The sequence below is a fragment of the Octopus bimaculoides genome, chromosome 9, assembly GCF_001194135.2.
Source record: "Octopus bimaculoides isolate UCB-OBI-ISO-001 chromosome 9, ASM119413v2, whole genome shotgun sequence".
Lineage (NCBI taxonomy): Eukaryota > Metazoa > Mollusca > Cephalopoda > Octopoda > Octopodidae > Octopus > Octopus bimaculoides.
Window position 1 is genome coordinate 73,777,930 of NC_068989.1, and position 552 is coordinate 73,778,481.

Consider the following 552-nt stretch of genomic DNA (forward strand, 5'->3'; position numbering starts at 1 on the left):
AAACACAGCTCACACTAACCTATATGCATGCACATATATACGTGCATACACACACACACACACACACATATATATAGACACACATTTATGTCCACGGAACTCAAATCACTACGATTATGAAGCATTATTAAAGTAGAGCCCACATCTCTAGAGTGTTGATCAAAGATTTGATTGTTGTATATCTCGCCACTCGTACTCCCCATTGCCGTAGATAGTACGACACAATACATCTCAATAACCCAGTTTATTTAGGTAGGACGGTAGGACTACACACCAAGATAAGGCACGCCATAGACTTTTAATCGGCGGCGATATCTATGAATAAACGATGTAACTATAGTTAGCTTCCGACGCGGGGCTGATGTTCTCTTCAGAGTGAGGCCGTGGCATCAATGTGAAGAACAAACACACAAGCACACTGAAGCACGCGCACATACACACACATACACACACCGAGTCATACAGATAAATATCGGTAGGCACAAATATATGCGTAGTACTCACGTGTGTGTATGCATACACATACACATACACGTATATATATATATATAT

At 40.8% G+C, this 552-nt stretch overlaps 1 protein-coding gene across 13 annotated transcripts in view; it reads right to left on the bottom strand.

Moving 5' to 3' along the window:
* The window catches only part of LOC106875983 (uncharacterized), a 268,731-nt gene that overhangs the window by 86,242 nt on the left and 181,937 nt on the right, over positions 1-552 (bottom strand). The gene's annotated exons all lie outside the window — the stretch shown is intronic.